General features: G+C 38.2%; 1 pseudogene; it reads right to left on the reverse strand.

Annotated features, from left to right (window-relative positions):
* Positions 1-19984: 19984 nt before the first annotated feature.
* On the reverse strand, positions 19985-20720 carry LOC105475896 (bifunctional methylenetetrahydrofolate dehydrogenase/cyclohydrolase, mitochondrial pseudogene; annotated as a pseudogene).
* Positions 20721-25589: the final 4869 nt, after the last annotated feature.

Raw genomic sequence — 25589 nt, forward strand, 5'->3', positions numbered from 1 at the left:
ACTTTAGTGAGAGTTTAGAAACATAATACTTGAGATCTTCAATTGCATTTGAAGATTTTGTATTCACCTTCTACTGATATAATAAATGATTATAAGTGCATTTAGAATTACTTACACTAGAATGAACATCACAGGGATGATTGGTATAGCAATGATGATGGTCACAGTTAACAAACACTATTGTAGATTTCCTATGCATCAGACTCTACCATAAACACAATACTCAGACTAGTCTCATGAAAGAGATACTATTGCTTCACCCTTTTAAAGATAAAGAAACCGAGAAACAGATGAGATTAAATAATTTGTCTAAGATTACATAAGTAAATCAGAGAGTTTGAATTCAAAGTGAGATTTGTCTGATTTCAGTGGCTTTGATATTGGCCACTTTACTTTTCTACCAACAAAACGGTCATCTCTCTGATAATAACCTCCACAAGATGGGAATCAGATTAATCTAAACCCAGATTCAGGCAATGGTGAAACTTATCAGAGGGATTTTTTCCACCTGGAAACTCCTGAGTCTTCCTAAGGTCTCCTGTTAAAATAAGCTGTTAAATTGTTGGCAAAAGACACAGGCATAAGGAGACAAGAACAAATATTAACTTCTAATTCTTCCTCTTTCACTAACTGAGTATAATTTTCAACAACTTCTTTCTGTATCACAGATTACTCAGTTTTAAAATGGATGTTTCTGGCTGGGTGCTGCGGCTCACGCCTATAATCCCAGTACTTTGGAAGGCCGACGCAGGCAGATCACTTCTGGTCAGGAGTTCCAGACTAGCCTGGTCAATGTGATGAAACCCCGTCTCCACTAAAAATACAAAGATTAGCCAGATGGGGTGGCAGGCACCTGCTACTCAGGAGGCTGGGGCAAGAGAATCGCTTAGACCCAGGAGATGGAGGTTGCAGTGAACTGAGATCACACCACCGCACCCCAGTCTGGGCAACAGAGCAAAACTCTGTCTCAAGAAAAATTAAAAAATAAAAAAAAATTTGAAAAAATAGTGGTTTTGATTTATTTTTTCTAAGAACACTTCCAGTGCAGCATTTAAAAAATATTTTATAAATGTTTGCTCCAAATGTATAAATATACAGCAGTAACATTTTATTCCAGTTGGAGTCTCAGGAATCAATTTTACGATAAAATATTAAAAATATAAAGAGGTTTTACAAATACATTTTGGATTTCTATTATGTTAGTAGGGCGGTAGTGAAGACCATCACAGAGGTATTTAAGTTCTAAGGTAAGATCTTCCATTAGTTTCAACAGATATTGCTTAAACAACAGCAGGCCACTAGGACTCACATGGCCCCTGCTTTTTCTGTTGAATTGAGGCTAGAAGAGAACAGTGATCTGCTTTTGGGAATGTTTGCCTTATGTAGACAAAGCCCCAAGAAGTAGATTCCTAATAGCTGTAGAGGGAAGGTTGAACGTTCAGAGCTTCTTGCAATGTTAATTAAAGTCTATCATTCTTTGGAGAACTTCGAACATAATGAACACTGGGAACATGGGTACTGCTTGGCTAATCAACATTAAGTTAGATGTAGATAGTGATTAGCACTGTTATATTAATACACTCTGAGTTGACACACGTTCAATTCTGGGAATAAATACAAAATTTCTCTAATTTTTTTAAAATTTTAAAATTGGAAAAACGAATAGAATGAGAAATAAACTTTATACAGTCTCATGGTCAATTATAGTGTTTGAATCGTGCGAGTTGAAAAGGGTATTTGGAAGCCTTAGCGGAAAAGTCAGGAAACTTCAACCGATCTTTAAATTTCACAGGTGCCTATTTTCTAACGAGAAAATATCTGTATAGAAGCAGTGAGGAAGAACCATTCATTCAAACTATAGAAAAACCTTGCCATAACCCGAGAAGTGCGTCCTAAAAATACAATCGCCTAAAATAAGGGGTTTCTTTCATTCAGATTTATGTGTCCTGCTGCAGCAGGACCCGTTTCCGGCGGTTTCACTGCAGCGTCTAACCTCATTCCTTTGAGTCCCTGCTGTGGTTTGGCGCCATCTGGTGGAAGTTAGGCTCTGGTTTAAAAAGCAAGCAGTTGATTCTGGTTCCTGTGTCTGGGTGCCAAGGACTTCCAGGATAGCGTTAGAGATTTTGAAACTTCCTAGTTAGTTTACAATTGTTTCATCTCCCCAGACTCTCCACCAGGAGTCTGACCCAGGAGAATATTGCAGATGAAGGGATCCACTATTTCTCCCACTTTTTCAGATGGAGGATGGGAGGAGTACAACAGCCAATTCTCATTCACATTATATCCAAATTGGTGTTATCACAGCATTTTACTGAATGTATACCCATACATAAAGTATTGGTTGACTCTTAACCTGAATTAAGGCTGGAGACCAATGCTGGAGTTATGTACTCTTGCAGAAGCAGATAGATTTTTTCTTCCCTTGATTAATTTCCTAGCTGACCAGCCTTCCAGTTTCCATTGTCTCTGTCTGGGGGTTTTATTTAAGGTTCTACTGGATACCCAGACACTTTTTCTGATTCATTCTTTTTTTTCTGTAATGGCTGCAAGTTTCGCAGCTTAGTATTGCTTTATTATACACAGCAGTGTTTGCTTCAGAACTTCCAGAATCTTTTCACAGCTTTTGGCTGCTGGTGGAGCGGTGGTTTGGATTTTGTTTTATTATTTATATAGTTTGTATATTTTATTGGTTTCTACCCATAAATTGAATTTAGTTTTATTTGTACATTTCTGTGATCTTTTCAAAGAGATTTGGAGAAGGAAGAGAGGAAAATATATTTGCTTAGCTAGTCACCTTGTTAGGGCATTTGTTCCCTCATTTTTATTTTTATGTATTTATTTATTTTGAGATGGAGTCCCTGTCACCCAGGCTGGAGTGCAGTGGCACGATCTCAGCTTGCTGCAACCTCCGACTCCTGGGTTTAAGTGATTCTCCTGCCTCAGCCTCCTGAGTAGCTGGGATTACAGGTGCACGCCACCACGCCAGGCTAATTTTTGTAATTTTAGTAGAGACGGGGTTTCACCATGTTGGTCAGGCTGGTCTCAAACTCCTGACCTCAAACGATCCGCCTGCCTTGGCCTTTCAAAGTGCTGGGATTACAGGTGTGATCCACGGCCCCCAGCCATTTTTTCCCTCTTTAATAGGTGAATGTATGCAACTCCTTCTGTTTAAACAACAATAACGGCATTTCTCAGTTATGGACCGAATGTGAGGACACTGTGAGAAGGCAGCCATCTACCAGGCCAGAAGAGGGCCCTCACCAGCACCTGAGCATGCTTTGAAGCCAGGTGGATGCTGGCATCCTGCTCTTGGGCTTCCTACCTATATTAGTCCTTTCTCACACTGCTGTGAAGAACTGCCCGAGTCTGGGTAATTTATAAAGATAAGAGGTTTAATTGACTCACAGTTCTCATGGCTTGGAAGGCCTCAGGAAACTTACAATCATGGCAAAAGTCAAAGGAGAAACAGGCAACTTCTTCACAAGATGGTAGGAGAGAGAATACGTGCAAGCAGGGGAAATGCCAGATGCTTATAAAACCATCAGTTCTCATGAGACTCACTCATTATCGTGAGAACAGCATGGGGGAAACTGCCCCCATCATCCAGTTATGTCCACCTAGTCCTGCCCTTGACACATGGGGACTTTAATTCAAGATGACATTTTGGGTGGGGACACAGCCAAACCATATCATCCCACCCCAACCCCTCCCAAATCTCATGTCCTCCCCTCCCAAATCTCATGTCCTCACATTTCAAAACACAATAATGCCTTTCCAATGTCCCTCAAAAGTCTTAGCTCATTCCAGCACTAACCCAAAAGTCCAAGTCCAAAGTCTCATCTGAGGCAAGGCAAGTCCCTTCTGAAGCCTATGAGCCTGTAAAATCAAAAGCAAGTTGGTTACTTCCTAGTCACAATGCAGGTACAGGCATTGGGTAAATGCACCCTTTGCAAATGGGAGAAATTAGCCAAAACAAAAGGGCTACAGGCCCCATGGAAGTCTAAATTCAAAATGGATTTTGCAAATTTTCCAAACTTTTATGTTCTGCTTCCCTGTTAAATATAAGTTTCAATTCCATGTTTTACCTTTGTGAACACATAAAACTGAATGCTTTTAGTAGCACCCAGGTCACATCTTGAATGCTTTGCTGCTTAGAAATTTCTTCCACTAGATACCCTAAATCATCTCTGGAGTTCAAAGTTCCACAGATCTCTAGGGCAGGGGCAAAATGCTGCCAGTCTCTTTGCTAAAACAGCAAGGGTCACCTTTATTCCAGTTCCCCACAAGTTCCTAATCTCCAACTGAGACCACCTCAGCCTGGACTCATTGTCAATATCACTATCAGCATTTTGGTCAAAGCCATTCAACAAGTCTCTAGGAAGTTTCAAACTTTCCACATCTTCCTGTCTTTTTTGAGCCCTCCAAACTGTTCCAACCTCTGCCTGTTACCCAATTCCAAAGTCGTTCCCACATTTTCAGGTATCTTTACAGCAGCGTGCCACTACCTGGTGTTAATTTACTGTATTAGTCCATTCTTATGTTATAAAGAACTGCCTGAGACTGGGTAATTTATAAAGAAAAGAGGTTTAATTGACTGACAGTTTCCCATGGCTGGGGAGGCCTCAGGAAACTTACAATCATGGTGGTAGGCATCCTTCACAGGGTATTGGGAGAGAGAATAAGAGAAACCAGGAGATATGCCAGATGCTTATAAAACCATCAGATCTCGTGAGACTCACTCATTATCACGAGAGCAGCATGGGGGAAACTGCTCCTATGATCCAGTTACCTCCACCTGGTCCCACCCTTGACAGGTGGAGATTACAATTCAAGATGAGATTTTGGGTGGGGACACAGACAAACCATATCACTAGCCTTCAGAACTGTGAGAAACAAATGTTTTCTGTTCAAGCCACCCAGTCTATGGCATTGGTGTAACTCACTAATATCCACTCTACGCTTTCTCAGATTTCTAAAGTGTTGTCCTACATCATGTGTTCTTCATGCCTCCAAGTCTTTTTATTTCTTCTTCAAGTAATTCCTGTTTTCAGTATTTGGAAAAGCTCTTCTTACCTCCACCATTCCTTTAGTGAAAATGATGGTTGTAATCATCATCTGTTGACCCCACTCTATAGAAACACGACAAACTCTTCTGCAAATACTTATTATCTTACAAATTGGACTTACCTTTCTAGTCAGAACAACAGCCCTTGCAGTCATTATTTTTTTCAGTGTTTAAGAAAACTTTAGATTTATTGTGAATATAGAAAGCAAGGACTGACATTTCTGTACAGCATGCAGTATAGTCAGATTTAATATACTGAAATATACTGAGCCTAAGTGACACTGGTTTTTGTCTATTTTCAAATTTCTTTTTATTTCACCTTTATTGGGAATCTTTATTTCACCTCACTTTTCTATACTCCAGTTTTCTCATTTGTAGAATTGGAATGTTTCATTAAATTATGTTCTGTCCTAGAATTAACACAATAATAGCAATATCATTATCACCAACAGCTTATATTTGTGTAGCACTTTACTATTTACAAAGGACTTCTGTATGTTAGCAATTCAACTCAATATCCTTGAAAGCCAAATATTGTAATTAACCATTTTAGAAATAAGAGAAATAAGCTTTAATTTGTACAAGGGAGAAAAATTGGTATGTGGTGGAGCTAAGATCAAAAGTTAAGATCTCTGATTCCAAATTTCATGTTCTTTCTACCATGCCACAGTCTTTTCTTATTTGGGAGATCAGGGATATATCTATTTTTTCCCTATTAGTCTATCATTTGACTTTTTAAATGCCAGACTTTTCTCTTTATAAAATGATGCAAAATGTATTGTACATGTGGTTTGTCTTTATTGTTATTGTTGTTTTTTAGAGACAGGGTCTCCCTCTGTCATTCAGGCTGGAGTGCAGGGGTGCAATCACAGCTTACTGCAGCCTCCAATCTCCTGGGCTTAACTGATCCTCCTGCCTCAGCCTCCTTCTTGAGTAGCTGGGACTCCAGGCTTGCGCCACCATGGCCAGCTAATTTATTTTTATTTTCAGTAGATATGGAGTCTCACTATGTTGCCCAGACTGGCTGGTCTCTAACTCCTGACCTCAAGTAATCCTCCTGCTTCAGCTTCCCAAAGTGCTGGGATTACAGAAGTGAGCCTCCATGCCCAGTCTACACATAGTTTTTACCTTAAGCCATTTCAAAAAAACAAGTCAGTTCTACTTTCAAAAAGAGACTTCCAATAAACATGTGGGAAATTGCTACTGCTATACTTAACACAGTTCTTCTCCATCGAAAGAGAGGAGTTTCCAAATTAGGGAAAAGGTGCCAAGATCACCACCATGAAGTGGGGATGGAAGGGATTCGAAGGAAGTGAGACTGGGTTGGCACTGTGGTATGACTTCCAGATTAGCTTTCTAACTCCAGAAAAGCCCAAAGAGCTCTAGAGATTGAAGAGAGACACCAAAAGAGGCAGTTTTGTGACCAGAATGGGCACTGGCTTTGAAGACAGATGAACCTGGGTTCACACCCTGCTCCCTCTCTTCTGACAAGCTGAGTAAACATGTTCAACTTTGCTGACCTCTTAGAGTCTAGGTTTTCTGATTTGCAAAATGTCTACCACATGTGGCAAGGGGGAGGTTAAAATGCCATAAATGCATAAAAAGCACCAAATTCAATGTCAAGAGTGTTGATCATATCTAATAACGTCTGGTGTGATACTGTGATATAAGAAATATATATTTGGTATCTGCCCCCTGGTTCCTTGCACAAAACTCTCATAGATAGGGGCTCTAGAAGAATCTTTTGTTCTGATATTTGGCTTTTGACCCCAGTTCCTGACAGAGTTCCTAAGACCTTTATAATTTCTTTAATGATAGGAAGAACTGACACAGTTCCTAAATCCCCTGGAATTTTTGAGTGAGAGTAGCATCTTTTTTTTAATAATGAAGTGACTCTCAGTGGGCTCCTGGATGGCCTTGGCTGCCACGGGAACCAACCATGTGATTAGAGGGTTGGAACTTTAGGTTCCATCCGCTGGCCTCCGAGGTAGGGAGAAGGACTGAAGATTAAGTTGGTCACCAATGGCCAGTGATTTAATCAATCATGCCTACATAATGAGGCCTCCATAAAACCTCTAAATGACTGCGTATGGGGGAGCTTCAAGATAGCTGAACGTGTGGAGGTTCCTGAGGATGGCACACCCAGAGAGGGCCTGGAAACTGCATCTCTTCTGTCATGCCTCACCCCATGTATCTCTTCCAAATGTCCATCTGTATCCTTTGTAATATCCTCCATGATAAATGGGTAGATGTTAGTAAAGTGTTTCCCTGAGTTGTATGAGCCACTTGAGCAAACTAATTGAAACCAAGGAGGGGATCATGGGAACCCCAAATTATAGCCAGTCAGAAGTACAGGTCACAATCTGAGACCTGCAATTTGCATCTGAAGTGGGCACAGTGTTGTGAGATTGAGCCCTTAACCTGTGAAATCTGATGCTATCTCCAGGTAGATAATGTCAGAATTGACTTAGAGGACACTCAGCTGGTGTCTGTTGGAAAATTGCTTGGTGTGGTGGGAGAAACCCACATCTGTTGTTAGGCGTGTTGTATTGAGTGACTGTGTCAGAGTTAAGGGAAAATAAAAACAGTTGTTTTTTTCTTCTTACATCTGGTTATACACACAATCTGGTAGGTATACCAGATAGTTCAACTGAAACTAGATTATGTAATCTCTGCCCCCATTAACAATTCTACCATTTATAAATTATTCTGGACTATGATTTAAAAAAAATATTTTAGTGCTACCAATGTGCTGATATAAACAATGTCAAACTTAATGCTTTAACTTGAGAAACCCATACTTGCATTGAACAAATTCACCCATTTAGTAGATATTTACTGAGCATCTACTGGAGCTTAGTGCTGAGGAATAAGACAAGTATTTTCTCAGCCCTCATGGAGTTTATATTTTATTTACACTTCCACTTAATTGTCTAAATAAATAAAGCATGAATGCAATTTTTAGAAAATCTTGCCATTGATAAGTCAAAATTTACTTTTAACTTTGGTATAAACTTCCCTTGACAACACTAACTCCCACAAGAATAACAAGGCAATAGATATGTTTGGCAGAGCAACTATTTATGTCCTGTCTTCTGTGTTGCCAGGGTGATGGTAGCAATATTGAAAACATTGGAGGTGGTTGTTATTGGCAAGGATCCCGACTTTCATTTCCAAATGGAAGGACTGTAAAAAGCAAAATGTAGGCTGGGATGTGGGCAGTAGACTGGCTATGGCTATACATAAACTGGATGAATGGATTATTGATGATTAACCAAATGTGTATGCTATTCTTGTTAATGTAATACTCACAGGTAATATTTCCTTAATGATATTCAAAAATTTATGAAATTTTAGTGGTTACATCAAATATTTTGTCTTTCTTTGAAAAGCTAGGCCCTATCATTGTATGCTTTCAAAAATTGTGATTTTTGTGGCTTTTTTTTTTTTTTACCCATTTTCTCTTCCTCTCCTTTCGATGGAAAATAATTCAAAGGCATACTGAGCTTTTGGTCTCTCCACTAAAGAAGAACTGAAATGTTGCCATAGTATAAGTTTGGCTGCTAAAGAATTTTTTTAAACATTGAAATATATATTATAAAGGAAATAAATGATTACATACTAACCCTGAAAAGAAAAAGTCATTTGTTAGGACTGCTAAATTGGAATGCACCAGATGCATTCAGACATGTGAGCCAGAGGGAATTGGTGGTGATTTTTCTCCCTTGCCAACTTTATTCAGTGAATCTCTAACTCCAAGCCAACTAGCACATTGTTACCGAATTAATTAAAACAACAACAACAATAAACTCCTTGTGAAGAATGCTAGGAATTGAGCCTATCAAACTCCATGTCCTCCTCCCTATAGTGTGGTGTATTTATGTGCTACAGAGTCGAGAGAGAGACAGAGAGAGAGAGAGAGAGAGAAACATTTCTTAGATTTCTTTGCTGAATTTCTTGATACAAATTAGGTTTTTCCAATGATATGCAATGCTGTGATATTTGAAAGGCACAAATAATATGGAGACATTTTGTATGTTTGATATAAATTTGTTGTTTGTGATAAAGTTTATTGATGAGAGGTTTTTCTGCAGCAGAGTTTTAGTGTCTGCTTTCTAGCTTCTTCAGTTTTGAGGAGCATTTTGTAGCTACCACTCAGGCCCAGCCTGGATCTCATTTCTCCAACTATCGCAACTATTTACTTATTTATTTATTTAAAGTTCTGGGATACAGGTGTAGAACATGCTGGTTTGTTACAGAGGTATACATGTGCCATGGTGGTTTGCTGCACCCATCAACCTGTCAGCTACATTAGGTATTTCTCCTAATGCCATCCCTCCCCTTGTCCCCTACCCACCAACAGGCCCTGGTGTGTGATGTTCCCCTCCATGTGTCCATGAGTTCTCATTGATCAACTCCCACTTATGAGTGAGAACATGCGGTGTTTGGTTTTCTGTTCCTGTGTTAGTTTGCTGAGAATGATGGTTTCCAGCTTCATCCATGTTCCTGCAAAGGATATGAGCTCATTCTTTTTTATAGCTGCATAGTATTCCATGGTGTATATGTGCCACATTTTCTTTATCCAGCCTATCATTGGTGGACATTTGGTTTGGTTCCAAGTCTTTGCTATTGTGAATAGTGCTGCAATAAACATACGTGTGCATGTGTCTTTATAGAATGATATATAATAGTTTGGGTAGATACCCAGTAATGGGATTGCTGGGTCAAACGGTATTTCTGGTTCTAGAGCATTGAGGTATCGCCACACTATTGCTACACTGTCTTCCACGATGGTTGAACTAATTTACACTCCCACCAACAGTGTGAAAGCGTTCCTATTTCCCCACATCCTCTCCAGGATCTGTTGTTTCCATACTTTTTTTTTTTTTTTTTTTTTTGAGATGGAGTCTGGCTCTGTCTCGCAGGCAGGAGTGCAGTGGTGCAATCTTGGCTCACTACAATCTCCATCCCCCGGGTTCACGCCATTCTCCTGCCTCAGCCTCTTGAGTAGCTGGAACTACAGGTGCCCGCCACTGCGCCCAGCTAATTTTTTGTATTTTTAGTAGAGATAGGGTTTCACCGTGTTAGCCAGGATGGTCTCGATCTCCTGACCTCATGATCTGCCCGCCTCAGCCTCCCAAAGTGCTGGGATTACAGGCGTGAGCCACCACGCCCGGCCCTGACTTTTTTTTTTTTTTTTTTTTTTTTTTTTGTTGAGACAGAGTCTCGCTTTGTCGCCCAGACTGGAGTGCAGTGGCCGGATCTCAGCTCACTGCAAGCTCCGCCTCCCGGGTTCACGCCATTCTCCTGCCTCAGCCTCCCGAGTAGCTGGGACTACAGACGCCCGCCACCTCGCCCGGCTAGGTTTTTGTAGTTTTTAGTAGAGACGGGGTTTCACCGTGTTAGCCAGGATGGTCTCGATCTCCTGACCTTGTGATCCGCCCGTCTCGGCCTCCCAAAGTGCTGGGATTACAGGCTTGAGCCACCGCGCCCGGCCTCGGCCCTGTCTTTTTAATGATCTCCATTGTAACTGGCGTGAGATGGTATCTTATTTGGTTTTGATTTGCATTTCTCTAATGACCAATGATGATGAGCTTTTTTTCATATGTTTGTTGGCTGCATAAATATCTTCTTTTGAGAAGTGTCTGTTCATATACTTTGCCCACTTTTTATGTTTTATTTTTCTTGTAAATTTGTTTAAGTTCTTTATAGATTCTGGATATTAGCCCTTTGTCAGATGGATAGATTGCAAAAATTTTCTTCCATTCTGTAGGTTGCCTATTCACTCTGATAGTTTCTTTTGCTGTGCAGAAGCTCTTTAATTTAATCAGATCCCGTTTGTCAATTTTAGCTTCTGTTACCATTGCTTTTTGTGTTTTAGTCATGAAGCTTTTGCTCATGTCTATATCCAGAATGGTATTGCCTAGGATTTCTTCTAGAATTTTTATGCTTTTAGGTCTTACACTTAAGTCTTTAATCCATCTTGAGTTAATTTTTGTATAAGGTGTAAAGAAGGGGTCCAGTTTCAGTTTTCTGCATATGCTAGCCAGTTTTCCCAACACCATTTATTAAATAGGGCATCCTTTCCCCACTGCTTTTTTCAGGTTTGTCAAAGACCAGATGGTTGTAGATGTCTGGTGTTATTCCTGAGGCCTCTGTTCTGTTCCATTGGTCTATTATATATCTGTTTTGGTACCAGTAGCATGCTGTTTTGGTTAGTGTAGCCTTGTAGTATAGTTTGGAGTCAGGTAGCGTGATGCCTCCAGCTTTGTTTTTTGGCTTAGGATTGTCTTGGCAATGTGGTCTCCTTTTTGGTTCCATATGAAATTTAAAGTCGTCTTTTCCAATTCTGTGAAGAAAGTCAATGGTAGCTTACTGGGAATAGCATTAAATCTATATATTACTCTGGGCAGTATGGCCATTTTCACGATAATAATTCTTCCTATCCATGAGCATGGAATGTTTTTCCATTTGTTTGTGTCCTCTCTTATTTCTTTGACCACTGATTTATAGTTCTCTTTGAAGAAGTCCTTCACATCCTTTGTAAGTTGTATTCCTAGGTATTTTATTCTCTTTGTAGCAATTGTGAATGGGAGTTCACTCGTGATTTGGATTTCTATTATTGGTGTATAGTAGTGCTTGTGATTTTTGCACATTGATTTTGTATCCTGAGACTTTGCTGAAGTTGCTTATTAGCTTAAGGAGATTTTGGATTGAGAAAATGGGGTTTTCTAAATATACAATCATATCATCTGCAAACAGAGACAATTTGACTTCCTGTCATTGTATTTGAATACCTTTTATTTCTTTCTCTTGCCTGATTGCCCTGGCCAGAACTTCCAACACTACATCGAACAGGAGTAATGAGAGAGGGCATCCCTGTCTTACGCCAGTTTTCAAAGGGAATGCTTCCAGCTTTTGCCCATTCAGTATGATACTGGCTGTGGGTTTGTCATAAATAGCTCTTATTGAGATATATTCCATCAATGCCTAGTTTACTGAGAGTTTTTAGCATGAAGGGCTGTTGAATTTTATCGAAGGCCTTTTCTGTACCTATCATGTGGTTTTTGTCACTGGTTCTGTTTATGTGATGGATTATGTTTATTGATTTGCATATGTTGAGCCAGCTTTGCATCCCTGGGATGAAGCCAATTTGATCTTGGTGGATACGCTTTTTAATGCGCTGCTTGGTTTGATTTACCAGTATTTTATCGAGGATTTTTGCATCAATGTTCATCGGGGATATTGGCCTGAAATTTTTGTTTGTGTATGTATGTGTGTCTGCCAGGTTTTGGTATCAGGATGATGCTGTCTTCATAAAATGAGTTAGGGAGGAGTCTCTCTTTTTCTCTTGTTTGCAATAGTTTCAGAAGGAATGGTACCAGCTCCTCTTTTTACCTGTGGTAGAATTAGGATGATAGACTGCCTGGACCTGGGCTTTTTTTGGTTGGTAGGCTACTAATTACTGCTTCAATTTTAGAACTTGCTATTGGTCTATTCAGGGATTTGACTTCTTCCTGGTATAGTCTTGGGAGGGTGTATGTGTCCAGGAATTTATCCATTTCTTCTAGATTTTCTAGTTTGTTTGCATAGAGGTGTTTGTAGTGTTCTCTGATGGTAGTTTATATTTCTGTGGGATCAGTGGTGATATCTCCTTTATCATTTTTTATTGTGTCTATTTGATTCTTCTCTTTTTTCTTCTTTTTCTGGTTAGCAATCTATTTTGTTAATCTTTTCAAAAAACCAGCTCCTGGATTCAATGATTTTTTTTTGAAGGGTTTTCCATGACCCTGTCTCCTTCAGTTCTGCTCTTATTTATTTTCTGCTAGCTTTTGAATTTATTTTCTCTTGCTTCTCTAGTTCTTTTGTGATGTTAGGGAGTCAATTTTAGATCTTTCCTGCTTTCTCCTGTGGGCATTTAGCGCTATAAATTTCCCTCTACACATTGCTTTAAATGTGTCCCAGAGATTCTGGTATGTTCTGTCTTTTTTCTCATTAGTTTTGAAGAAATTATTTATGCCCTAATTTTGTTATTTACCCAGTAGTCATTCAGGAGCAGGTTGTTCAGTTTCCATGTAGTTGTGTGGTTTTGAGTGAGTTTCTTAATCCTGAGTTCTAATTTGATTGCACTGTAGTCTGAGACTGTTAGGAGTTCTGTTCTTTTACATCTGCTGAGGAATGTTTTACTTCGAATTATATGGTCAATTTTAGAGTAAGTGCTATGCGGTACTGAGCAGAATGTATATTCTGTTGATCTGGAGTGGAGAGTTCTATAGATGTCTATTAGGTATGCTTCGTTCAGAGCTAAGTTCAAGTCCTGAATATCCTTGTTAATTTTCTGTCTCTTTGATCTAATATTGACCATGGGGTGCTGAAGTCTCCCACTATTATTGTGTGGGAGTCTCTTTGTAGGTCTCTAAAACTTGCTTTATGAATCTGCATGCTCTTGTATTGAGTGCATATATATTTAGGATAGTTAGCTCTTCTTGTTGCATTGATCCCTTTACCATTACGTAATGCCCTTCTTTGTCTTTTTTGATATTTGTTGGTTTAAAGTCTGTTTTATCAGAGACTAGGATTGCAATCCCTGCTTTTTTTTTTTTTTCTTTCCATTTGCTTGGTGAATATCCCTCCATTCCTTTATTTTGAGCCTATGTGCATCTTTGCACATGAGATGGGTCTCCTGTATACAGCACACTGATGGGTCTTGACTCTTCATCCAATTTGACAGTCTGTGTCATTTAATTGGGACATTTAGCCCATTTACATTTAAGGTTAATATTGTTATGTGTGAATTTGATCCTGTCATATGATGCTAGCTGGTTATTTTACACATTAGTTGATATAGTTTCTTCATAGTGTCATTGGTCCTTATATTTTGGCATGTTTTTGCAGTGACTGGTACCAGTTTTTCCTTTCCATATTTAGTGTTTCCTTCAGGAGCTCTTGTAAGGCAGGCCTGGTGGTGACAAAAATCCCTCAGCATTTGCTTGTGTGTAAAGGATTTTATTTCTCCTTCACTTATAAAGCATAGTTTGGCTGCATATGAAATTCTGGGTTGAAAATTATCAAGAATATTGAATGTTGGCCCCCACTCTTCTGGAATGTAGGGTTTCTGCTGAGAGATCCATTGTTAGTCTGATGGGCTTCCCTTTGTGGGTAACCTGACCTTTCTCTCTGGCTGCCCTTAATATTTTTTCCTTTGTTTCAACCTTGGTGAATCTGATGATTATGAGTCTTGGGGTTGCTCTTCTTGAGGAATATCTTAGTGGTGTTCTCTGTATTTCCTAAATCTGAATGTTGGCCTGTCTTGCTAGGTTGGGTAAGGTCTCCTAGATAATATCCTGAAGTGTGTTTTTCAATTTGGTTCCATTCTCCCTGTCACTTTCAGGTACACCAATCACTCATAGTTTTGGTGTTTTCACATAGTCCTTGTGTTCTTCTCTAAGCTGGTTATTCTAGTTAGCAGTTCCTGTAAACTTTTTTCAAGGTTCTTAGCTTCCTTGTTGCAACCATTTTTTAAATTACCCAATGTTGTAAATCACTTTCTGGCCAAAATACCTAAAGTAGTTTTAGTTTTCTGCACTAAACCTTGTCTGATGTGTATCTCATTGTCCTTCTCTACTTAAAAAGTTCAGTCCTTATCCACTCTTTGTGGAAAGTATCCAGATAATCAGCATGATATTAGTGGATCTATATAATGATAAATACCTTACAATTATAGAAGCATCATTTATATTTCTATGAATTCATTCAGCTTTCCTCAAATTCATTTACTCTTAATCCAGTATATTTAGCAACACACGTAAGTTTTCTTACATTTCTCTCCTCACTAACTTGTTTATTAAAATTTATCTTCCTTCAACTCTTATTCTTATTCTCCTCTAATATGATAAACCTCCTATGATTATCCAACAAGAATTGATCTCTTTCTCACTTAAACTAATCTAGCATTTCTGTTTCTTTAGTATCATGTGAATCTCTTCAACACTATTCAATTTCAACTGAACATTGATGACTCTCTCCCCCAATTTGCATCACTGAGTACGGAACCCAATGATATGTCATGTCAGTACTCAGAATATATATTGAGTACTGAACCATGGGACAATCATTGTGCTAGGCACTGGAGTGAGGTATAAAAACACAATCTTTGTCTTAATGAACCTATATCCTAGTAGGATTTAAGTAATCGTTGAACAAATCAACCCTAAATAACTATAAAAATCTCAACTGATCAGTTTGATAAAGAGAAGCATGTGTTATGCTATTACAGGAGAATTTATCTGGTTTGAGGGTTAAGGAAAGCTAGCTATAGAAGTGACACTTGAGGCAATATCTAAAGGATGAACTGACATTAAACGTGATGGGGAGGAATACTGGTGACATGGTGTGTCAGTATGTCTGTTGCTAAACTGGCAACTAGTAAGGGAGTGGAGTCCCTGCTCCTTCTTACAGAGAGCATTAGTAGCTGACAGATTCTAATGGAGTTTCCCCCTCACTTTACTTAGGAGATGGAGGAAGCACCTTGGAATAGGGAATTACCCTCATCAAAGAACACACTTTCCTTTCCATTGGGGCTCACCACACCCATCCCTTTGAGTGTGTCTCTTCTAGTCCCCAGTTTTCTACACACACACATGCACATACACAGATTTGAGAGGATGATTGGACTAACTATGAGCAAAATAACAATGAAATATAGTAAATTTATTAAATACATACCAGGGCCCAGGCATATTTCTATTTATTTACATCTATGTTGGCATTTAATCTGCATAATCACCCTATGGAGTGTATTTAAAAAAAAAAAAAAGCACAGAAAATACCAAGACTTACAAAATGCCGATACAAGCACCATTGAACATTTGCCATGAATTAAATACAACTGTTATAAACACTATTTTTATAGTTATTATTCTCATTTTACTGAGGGACAGGGAGATGAAGTTATGTGTTCATGGTTACATAGCTAATGTGACCAGAACAGCATTTGAACCAGGCTGATTCAATAGCAGAGTACTTGTGCTGTTAACCACTCTGTTGCTTTCTAGGACTGATTATGACCCTGTTTAATAAATCCTGCAAGGAGGCTTCTGACCTCCATTTTTGCGGTATCTCTTTAGAAAGTGGGTGCTTAGAAGCTCTTTGTTCACAGCTTTGAGTTCTAATCACTAATTCTGGGAAACAAAAAATTTCCATTCATCATCCTATTATGTATGAGAATTTTTTTCCATCATTTAACACATTTCTGGGTTTTTGTGTATTTTAGGGTAATAGATGCTGATAAATGCACGTTATGGAATATTAAAAATAATTAAAATATGATTAGGAATATGTGCTTTGTGAATAATGTATTATTTTGGATAATTACCGAATTACTAACTTCCATTAATTTGGAATGGTAAGAATGAACTGAACTATAGTAAAAAGATTAGTTATAGGTAAATATATATATTCATCAAGAATTAATGAGTAAATCTCACCAACATCATTTTGCTGGCAAGAACATCAGCATAATGGATAACATTTCTGTTATAGATGTGCCTTGTAGAAAAATAATCTTGCCACACTCTTACAGATTCCTTTGTCATTATGCGAAAAATGTAGAAGCAGCATGGTTTTAAACAGGTCCTGTACTGAATTCTAAGAAAGGATTTCCCTAAAGGAGCATAAGATGTCAGTAACACCTCAAAACCCTGTGCAAAATTTATGTTAATTTGGTACATGTGTTTTACTGGGAGAAGGAGTTCATTGCTTTAACTAAGTTTCTGGAATGGTTCCCCCAAACGGTTAAGAAATGCTGATGCAACATAGCAACATGCTTATCAACACTAAACAAATCTAAGAAAATATATTCATTTATAACTATAAGAAAAGCACTAATCATTCTCTATTAAATAAAACATAATGTATAAAGACCGACTAACAAAGCATTGAAATAAGCACTTATTTACACACCTTTGTTATGAATGAAGTCAAGATGGGCCTCAGGCAGATTGATCCCGTGGAACTGATTTTCCTGGCAGCAAAATTTTCCCTGTATCAGCAGCTCATTTTTGCTTTTCCCTTTATTCTTGTATCTTTTTATTTGAGGTGATTTCAAGTGAGATAAAGTTCTGAAATCTATTTTTTCTTAAGGTTAAATGTTCAGTTTAAGGTTAAATGTTAAATAAAAATCCTGAAACCTGTTACATTCCCCTGCAAATTTAATTTTCAGAAGGTACAATTATTGAATTCTAACTCATAGCAGAGATACATACAATAATCTGATGGAAAGTCATCGTCATAGCACAAAATTGGTACTTATTCTTAGGGAAAGTTAAAAGGTTCATTTATAATAATATTGTCAGTTTTTGAGATTATTTTGTCTTCTACTAATTTGTATGATTGAGGAAAAATAAATTTGTCTTAGAATCAAAAGCAAAAAAGTAAAATATATACACATACACGAGATAAGGAATACATTTTAAAATAATTTTAATACATGATATGTTAATGTCACACTTCACAAATGACACTCATTAATGAAATTTCAGAAAAATAGACCAACCTAGACAATACCCCAGAGATAATATATTTGCCTTATTTCTATTTCTGAATAATCTGAATAATATAATACTCAAAATGTCTTTTTTTCCCCCAAAGTTTAGGATTGCTTTTCTGTGAAGAATGTCATTGGGATTTTGATAGGGATTATATTTTATCTGCAGATTGCTTGGGTAGTGTAGACATTTTAACAATATTAATTCTTCTAATCCATGAGCACAGGATATCTTTCCATTTATTAACACTTTCTTAAATTTCCCTTATCAATTATTTATAGTTTTCATTGTAGAGATACTTCATTTCTTTGGTTAAATTTATTCCTAGGTATTTTATTTTGTTGTAGCTATTGTAGATGGGATTTCTTTTTCATATATTTTACTGTTGCATATAGAAATACTACTGATTTTTGTATGTTGATTTTATATTCTGCAACTGTACTGAATTTGTTCATTAGTTCTAACAGTCTCTTGGTGGAGTCTGTAGGGTTTTCTATATATAAGATCATGTCATCTGCAAACTGGAACACTTTTACTTGCTCCTTTTCAATTTGGATGCTATTTCCTTCTCTTGCCTAACTGCTCTATCTACGAGTTCCAGTACTATATTAAAAACAAGTGGTAAAAGTAGGCAACCTTGCCTTCTTCCCAATTTTAGAGAAAAAACTTTTAACTTTTCCCTGTTCAGTATTATGTTAACTGTGGGTTTGTCATATATGGCCTTTACTATGTTGAGATATGTTCCTTCTACATATACTTTGTTAAGAATTTTTACCATGAAGTCATGTTGAATTTTATCGAATGGTTTTCCTGTGTCTATGGAGATGATCATATAATTTTTGTACTTCATTCTATTAATGTAATGTAATGTAATGCAAATCAATGTTTATTGATTTGCGTATGTTGAGCCATCTTTGCATCCCTAGGATAAATTCCTCTTTAACCTAATGAATGGTCTTTTTGATGTGCTGTTGAATTTACTTTGCTAGTATTTTGTTGACGTTCATCATGGATATTGTCTTATAGCTTGCTATTTTTGTTATGTGCTTGTCTGGTTTTGATTTCAGGGGAATTTAATTTTTACATTGACAGATAAAATTATATATATTTATCATATACAACATGATGTTTTGAAGTATATATACATTGTGGAATTACTACATTTGGCTAACATGCATTACCTCACAGTTATCAATATACATATTTCAAAATAAACAAAATCTAAGATGTGTTTTTTAGCAAAACTTATTTCTGCCAAAAGGATTTCAGTTAGTATCATTTAAACATTTTGCTGAGGAAAAAAAATGTTTCAGACTTAAATGCTTAAAGCAATGAAACTATTTTATTTTGTAATTTTCTTTTTTTTTTAACCACACAGGACAGATGTGTTTTATTAAAAAAGAAAAAAATAATAACTTTAATCAGAAAGTCTGATTAAATTCAATATTAACACAAACTCTTAAACATTTTCTGGAAAAGTCAAAAGGGTGCATCACAGAAAAGCAGGCAGCTGCTGACAATTCTTTGGTGGAAAATTAAGTCGCATACTTACCCAAGTTGCCCAAATTATTAACAAGCCAAGTTTGTTTTTCAAAAATAGGTTTTAAGATATATCAAAGAAACTACACAATGCAAAAATTTAACAATATGATAAGACACATAAATACTGTTTAAAATAAGCCTTTAAATGCTAGAAAACTAAAATGGGAAGAACTTACTGAAGGGTAACATACATAAAATAAGGCCTAATAGCAATGAACAACTCTAAACATTTTCCCAATGACTGACAAAGTTTCAAAAGACAGCTTAGGAAAATGATTAACATGTAGTTTTTCTTTTTTCCTAGCCAATTCAGTTCTACTTAGATAAATCTGGTTACCAATCAATACATACATAAATTAATTTTTTTCTACTCAATTACTACCATTTTTTTCTTCTTCACCTTTTCCCTAATTTTATCTAGCAATACTTTTCCTTTGATCAGTTGAACTCAAAGGTTTAGTACCTAAAATGAGTATCAACTCTTACTGGAATAGCACTTGGGAAATGCAATTCTAGAAAAGGCAAATGTTTAACTGAGGTGCTTGACAAAGTTAAGCATCCATTCTCAACATGACAATGTCTCCCATGTTAATCATTAGATTAATGGCTGCTCTTGGCTAGATCACATGACCCTGCATGATACTGTAATGTTCCCTGGTGAGGTACTGCAGAGCTGTGTGCACAAACACCTACTCATTTAAGCTTTCAATAAATACAAAGCATCATTTTAAACAATTGCAGTAGAATAAATTAAAAATAATGCATTTCTATTGGCCTGCTTTGCTTCTTGAGCTGGCTTGGAATGCTGATTGTGACATAGAAGACACAATAGTTAATTAGTGGTAATTCCAAGCTCTTTAGGCTTCAACACTTCTCGTTCTTCACACCTCAGCACTTTTTTTTTTGCAGTAATAGTGGTGTTCTTCAATAGCATCGCCACTGTTACGGGGCCAATACCTCCAGGAACTGGAGTGATATAACCAGCTTTTTGTCTGACTCCTTCAAAATCCACATTCCTACTAACTTGGGTTTGCAGTTACGGGATCATGAACTCTATTCCCACATTAATGACGGCTGCTCCTTCCTGGATCATATCTGCTGTGGTGAGATTTGGAATGCCTGTAGCAGTTATCACAATATCTGCAAGAATTGTATGTTTCTTTGGCTGCTCTTTGGGAATATATTGATGAGATATTGTAACAGTGGCATCACCTCCAGGACCTTCATGTGCCCCATCTGTGTGCAGTAACATTGCAATGGGCATTTCAACATTTTTTGACCTTCTGACCACAACCACATTCTTCCCTAGGGTGGCAATGCCAGTTTACTTAATTATTTCCCACACACACCATAGGGTAGCCGCTAATGTGGAATACTGGGCAAACACATTCGCCCTATGTTAATTACATGAAAGTCATCAACATCCTTGTCTGGAGAAAAGCGTTACAGATTTTTCTCTGATCAATATGCTCTGGAAGAGGCAGCTGAAAAAGGAGGCCATCTACATTATTATTCAGTTTATTGATTAAATTAAACAATTCTTCCTCTGCAATTGAAGCTGGTTTCATAATCGTCTCACCGTTGATTCCCACCTCTGCAGCTGCCCTGGTTTTGTTGAGGACATAGGAGTGACTTGCAGGATTCTCGCTGACCAGGATCATGCTCAGGTGTGGCCGTTTGTTACCTGAGGCCACCCACTCTTCCACCTCCTGCTGCACTTCTCCTGCTTGATCTGCTGGGCCAGTTTCCTTCCAGAAATGACAACAGCTTCATTTTGAACTGCTGAGACATGGAAGGAGTGAGGGCGGAGGGAGCAGCACTGACATGAGGAAGTGGCAGCCATAGCCCGCACCAGTGACATCGCCAGGAGGGCTATTCTGTAATTTTCTATCAGACCTTCCAAGTATTTTTATTCTCTTTCTTGCATTTTAGTAGTTACAAATATTTTCTTGATCATTACTGATTTTTATTTCCTATGTCGTGGTGGAAATTTTTATTTTTATTTTTATATATGGATTTTTGCATTTTCAGGTTAAAATCTTACTTGGTGAAATCTCACATTTTTCTTCCAGAGTTAAGCACAAAAGGGGAAAGATCAGTTTATAATAGAATGATGTAATGAAACCTTAGCAGAAAAATATCTGGCAGTAGAAACAGAGGTGCCTCTCTGAGAGCTAAAGGTTATGTCTTCTCTCCAAGCTATCTATTCTCCATCACTAATGAAGTTGAAAAAGAACTTTTTAAAAGTGCTTGCTATGTTTTTCAAATCAAAGTATGTATATCTACATTAGTAAACATAGGCACATATAATATACAGATAAGGTATTTTATTTAATAATTCCTTGCTATTGGAATATTGATTCAATGCATAATTTAAGTGTGTAATAAGATCTTAAATAGTTTTGTCTCCTTTTTCCCAGATCCATTCTCTTATAGTGAAACTAGAAAAACAGGACTTTCAGAACTTCCCCATCTCCATTCATCCATCCACTTAAAATTTTTATTTTAATATTTTTAGTATTATTTATTCATGAATTCATTTATTTAAGAAATATTTATTATTTTCTCCTGCCTGACACTATGCTTATTTCTGGGGATACAATAAGGAGAAACAGAGAATCCCTGTATTCATGGAACTTAGGATCTATATAGGGAGACAGATGTTGTGATTATCACCTAACAATCACAACCCGTGTTATATTGTGATTAATGGTACAAACAGAGGCGTTCGGTGGTTTGCTTGAGGAATCTGAGGTAGAACTGAGATGAATGGAGGTTAGTAAGGGAAAGAGAAAAGAAAAGCATGTAAAAAGCTGTATGGTGGAAAGGTTGGAGGTATGAGAACAGCAAGGCTGAAACAGTGCAAGACGTGTGGCAGACAATGAGGATAAAAATGTTGGGACAAACATTTTCAAACCAGACAGGGCCTTACTAGCTACGTTGTTTTGCAAGATTTTTGTCCAACTGTTTTCCTCTTGATCCCATATAATAATGGAAAAACACTGAAGCAGTAGGCAATATAGAAACATTGCTTGACTTGTATTTTGAGGAGATCACTTAGCTGCACTTTTGGGAATATTGGAGAGACACTGAAGAGTTTATGGGAGAAGTAGTTCATGGGAGAGATGATGGTATTATTGACCAGAGTTGTTATGGCGGAGAAACAAAGAAATGACTGAAATTAAGAGGTTAGTATTATTAGGGAAAAATTGACTTTGTTGGTGAATTGGAAAGGGTGGTGAGGGAAAAAAAATGGTCAAAAATAACTGCTACTTAGATGGACGGTTATGCATGTTAAAATATGTTACACTAAAAAGGGGAGATACAATTGTCCTAAGTTTAGTTTTGAATATATAAATGTATGGAAGTGTTATCAGCAATCCAACAGGAGATGGCAAGTAGGCAGTTAGATGTTTGGGTCTTGAATTAGAAATATAAATTTCTGAAGATGGCCAAATAGGAACAGCTCCAGCTTCCAGCTTCCAGCATAAGCGACACAGAAGATGGGTGATTTCTGCATTTTCAACTGAGGTACCGGGTTCAACTCACTGGGGCATGTCAGACAGTTGGTGCTAGTCCACAGGTGCAGCCTGACCAGCAAGAGCTGAAGCAGGGCAAGGCATTGCCTCACCTGGGAAGCACAAAGGGGAAGGGAATTCCTTTTATTAGCCAAAGAAAATTGGGACACACAACACCTGGAAAATCGAGTAACTCCCACCCTAATACTGCACTTTACCAAGGGTCTTAGCAAATGGCACACCTGGAGATTATATGCCACACCTGGCCCGGAGGGTCCCACGCCCATGGAGCCTCCCTCATTGCTAGCACAGCAGTCTGAGATCTAACTGCAAGACCCCAGCAAGGCTGGGGGAGGGGTCCCCGCCATTGCTGAGGCTGAAGTAGGTAAACAAAGCCTCCTGGAAGCTCGAATTGGGTGGAGCCCACCACAGCTCAAGGAGGCCTGTCTGCCTCTGTAGACTCCTCCTCTGGGGACAGGGCACAGCTAAACAAAAAGCAGCAGAAACCTCGGCAGAGGTAAATGTCCCTGTCTGACAGCTTTGAAGAGAGCAGTGGTTCTCCCATCACGGAGGTTGAGATCTGAGAATGGACAGACTGCCTGCTCAAGTGGGTCCCTGATCCCTGAGTAGGGGATATCCCCCACTAGGTGCAGACTGACACCTCACACCTCACACGGCTAGACACACCCCTGAGACGAAGCTTCCAGGGCAAGCATCAGACAGCAATACTCTCTATTCAGCAATATTCTACCTTCTGCAGCCTCCGCTGCTGATACCCAGGCAAACAGGGTCTGGAGTGGACCTCAAGCAAACTCCAACAGACCTGCAGCTGAGGGTCCTGACTGTTAGAAGGAAAACTAACAAACAGAAAGGACACCCACACCAAAACCCCATCAGTACGTCACCATCATCAAAGACCAGAGGCAGATAAAACCACAAAGATGGGGAAAGAGCAAGACAGAAAAGCTGGAAATTCAAAAAATCAGAGCGCATCTCCCCCTCCAAAGAAATGCAGCTCATCGCCAGCAATGGAACAAAGCTGGACGGAGAATGACTTTGACAAGTTGAAAGAAGGCTTCAGTCGATCAAACTTCTCAGAGCTAAAGGAGGAACTGCGTAACCAGTGCAAAGAAACTAAAAGCCTTGAAAAAAGAATGGATGAATGGATAACTAGAATCATCAATACAGAGAAGACCTTAAAAGAACTGATAGAGATGAAAACCATTACACGAGAATGACGTGACAAATGCACAAGCTTCAGTAACCAACTCTATCAACTGGAAGAAAGAGTATCAGCGATTGAAGAACAAATGAATGAAATGAAGTGAGAAGAGAAGTGTAGAGAAAAAAGAGTAAAAAGAAATGAACAAAGCCTCCAAGAAATATGGGATTATGTGAAAAGACCAAATCTACGTCTGATTGGGGTGCCTGAAAGTGATGGGGAAAATGGAACCAAGTTGGAAAACACTCTGCAGGATATCATCCAGGAGAACTTCCCCAACCTAGTAAGGCAGGCGAACATTCAAATTCAGGAAATACAAAGAACGCCACAAAGATACTCCACGAGAAGAGCAACTCCAAGACACATAATTGTCAGATTCACCAAAGTTGAAATGAAGGTAAAAATGTTAAGCACAGCCAGAGAGAAAGGTAGGGTTACCCACAAAGGGAAGCCCATCAGACTAAGAGCAGATCTCTCAGCAGAAACTCTACAAGCCAGAAGAGAGTGGGGGGCCAATATTAAACATTCTTAAGGAAAAGAATTTTCAACCCAGAATTTCATATCCAGCCACATTAAGTTTCATAAGTGAAAGAGAAATAAAATCCTTTACAGACAAGCAAATGCTTAGAGATTATGTCACCACCAGGCCTGCCCTACGAGAGATCCTGAAGGAAGCACTAAACTTGGAAACGAACAACCATTACCAGTCATTGCAAAAACATGCCAAAATGTAAAATCCATTGATGCTATGAAGAAACTGCATCAACTAACGAACAAAATAACCAGCTAATATCATAACGACAGGATCAAGTTCACACATAACAATATTAACCTTAAATGTAAATGGACTAAATGGTCCAATTAAAAGACACAGACTGGCAAATTGGATAAAGAGTCAAGACCCATCAGTTTGCTGTATTTAGGAGACCCATCTCACATGCAGAGACACACATAGGCTCAAAATAAAGGGATGAAGGAAGATCTACCAAGGAAATGGAAAACAAAAAAAAGCAGGGGTTGCAATCCTAGTCTCTGATAAACCAGACTTTAAACCATCAAAGATCAAAAGAGACAAAGAAGGCCATTACATAATGGTAAAGGGATCAATTCATAAGGAAGAGCTAACTATCCTAAATATGTATGTACACAATACAGGAGCACCCAGATTCATAAAGCAAGTCCTTAGAGTCTTACAAAGAGACTTAGACTCCCATACAATAATAATGGGAGACTTTAACACCCCACTGTCAACATTAGACAGATCAACGAGACAGAAACTTAATAAGGATATCCAAGAATTGAACTCAACTCTGCACCAAGCGGACCTAATTGACATCTACAGAACTCTCCACCCCAAATCAACAGAATACATATTCTTCTCAGCATCACATCGCACTTATTCCAAAATTGACCACATAGTTGGAAGTGAAGCACTCCTCAGCAAATGTAAAAGAACAGAAATTATAACAAACTGTCTCTTACACCACAGTGCAATGAAACCAGAACTCAGGACGAAGAAACTCAATGAAAACCGCTCAGCTACATGGAAACTGAACAACCTGCTCCTGAAAGACTACTGGGTACATAACAAAATGAAGGCAGAAATAAAGATGTTCTTTGAAACCAAGGAGAACAAAGATACAACATACCAGAATCTCTGGGACACATTTAAAGCAGTGTGTAGAGGGAAATTTATA

Source organism: Macaca nemestrina, chromosome 4, assembly GCF_043159975.1.
Source record: "Macaca nemestrina isolate mMacNem1 chromosome 4, mMacNem.hap1, whole genome shotgun sequence".
In the NCBI taxonomy this organism is placed as follows: Eukaryota; Metazoa; Chordata; class Mammalia; order Primates; family Cercopithecidae; genus Macaca; species Macaca nemestrina.